The 2,164-nt window shown below is 34.4% G+C and overlaps 1 protein-coding gene across 12 annotated transcripts in view; it reads right to left on the reverse strand.

The window, feature by feature from the left end:
- LOC106882371 (stearoyl-CoA desaturase 5) overlaps positions 1-2,164 on the reverse strand; it is a 136,656-nt gene that overhangs the window by 122,129 nt on the left and 12,363 nt on the right. For 2 of the 12 annotated variants that reach the window (XM_014933025.2, XM_052969746.1), the window contains exon 1: positions 919-1,060. The exons of 9 other annotated variants lie outside the window; for them this stretch is intronic. The gene's annotated coding sequence lies outside the window, so the exon portion shown is untranslated. Of the gene's footprint in view, positions 1-918; positions 1,061-2,164 lie in introns of those variants that run through there. One more of the 12 variants, XM_014933029.2, reaches the window with a different exon arrangement.

A 2,164-nucleotide genomic window follows, 5' to 3' on the forward strand; every position in this document is an offset into this window, starting at 1 on the left:
GTTCGGAAAATGGTGGGTGGTGGAAACCCGAGTTGGTTTTGTTTTTTTGTTTTGTTTTTTTTTCCCCCTAGCGAAAATCGTAAGGGTGTTACTCAAAAAATTTACCAAAGAATGACAGAAAAAGTTGGCTTCTGAGGAAAATTTCAAGTGAGACGAAAAAGGGCGTAGAAAACACCGCAGGGCATTTTATCCACAACAACAATAATTATTGTGCACGATAATAAATAATATCAATACTTTTCTACAAAGGGCACAAGGCCTGAAAATTTGGTGGGGTGAGTTAGTCCATGACATCAACCCAGAGCTCAGCTGGCCCGTAATTTATCGAGTCCGAAAGAACGAAAGGTAGATAAATAAATAAATAGTACTAACAACAACAACAACAACAACAACGACGACGATTTCCTTCCATGAAATAATTTATCTATTTTGCTACAAAAGGCAACGCAAAAGAACAAGTATCGGAAAACGACACAAAACATGTGAAATGTACTTTTATCAAACACAAAATACCGTTAACAAAGCAAACATAAAAATACAGCATTATTTATATGATACGATTAACACGATTACTTCCTCACATTGACTGACTTCCATAGCATTAGAGGAGATAGACGTTAATTCGATTTTGAACCGACCCGAGTTTAAAACTGGTACTCATACTTTATATACGGAGGTTAGCCAGGCAAAGGGCAGACGGAAGTCGCCACCTTAATTCTTCCTTTGCCATGAAGGCAAACAAGTGCAAATGATTAAAAAAAAGAAGCAATAATACATTCACGCAAACCATAGTCATTCAAAACAGGGTCGCCATGTAAAAAAAAAAAGGAGCTACTCACATACACCCGTTTTCATTTCATTCATTCATTCACAAACCAATGAAAGACGTGGGTATATCCAGAACAGATTTATACATACCTTGCATATATATATATACACACGTATGTACACACACGCACACACTTAGGTGTGTTTTTAGTGTGTAAAACTTGTGCAAATTAACAATGCAGAATCAGTATATTTCACAGGATATACATACATACGTATGCGTGAGTGTGTATGTGTATACGTATATACAATAGTACGTAAATATACATGCAACATAACAGACGCACGTACAAAATGGCTAACAGAATTTTTAAAAAATAATGTGTGCGTGTGTGTTCGCATGTATTAAATATAAACATGCACTACTTTGAAAAGCTGAAGAACGGCACATTTTTCATACATACATATTCAGATACACACATGCGCATACGCAATAAAACATTTTTTGTTTCTTTTCTACATAAAACAGTTATACACCTGCAAGAAGCAGTGTTTCAAACAACTACATTCAATTCATTCTCACCTTGAAGAAAGTGAGTGTATATACAAATAGCAAGCATAGACAGAGACATAGATAATAGGGATAGATACAGACAGACAGACAGATAGGTAGATAAATAGAGATAGACAGACAGACAGACAGATAGACAGATAATAGGGATAGATAGACAGACAGACAGATAATAGGGATAGATACACACAGACAGACAGATAGGTAGATAGATAATAAAGATAGACAGAGAGACAGAGATAGATAATAGAGATAGACAGACAGATAGAGAGATAGAAAGAGAGAGACAGACAGACAGACAGCAACCGAGTTTACATACACACACACAAAATATATGTATGTGTATGTATGTATGTATGTATGTATGTATGTATGTATATATATATATATAGATATATAGATAGATATATAGATATAAATATACATGGAACAAGACGTATTCTTGTCTGTCTCCTGTCCAAGCTTGATTTGTGTTTGCCACGACAACCTCGTTTAGGCTTAGCAGCACTTCCTGTTTGTGTTACCAATTTTGACCCTCTGCAAAATCCCAAATTTTATTTAATTTGCTTTGCAGGAGCAATTGTTTTATTGAAAGTGTATCTTGTTAAATGCTTGAAATACGAGAATAGAAAAACAGCCAACAACTGATGAAGGGTCGTTCTTTATGTTGTTTATCTTGTTTTCCATTTGTATCTGTCGTTGTTTGAAAAATAGTTCATATTGCATGTACTCGGACTTCGTATTTTTTATTGTACACGTTTCATGACTTCCTGTGCTCACATATGCATATATATATATATATATATATATATATATATATATATA

Source organism: Octopus bimaculoides, chromosome 7 (genome assembly GCF_001194135.2).
Source record: "Octopus bimaculoides isolate UCB-OBI-ISO-001 chromosome 7, ASM119413v2, whole genome shotgun sequence".
Lineage (NCBI taxonomy): Eukaryota > Metazoa > Mollusca > Cephalopoda > Octopoda > Octopodidae > Octopus > Octopus bimaculoides.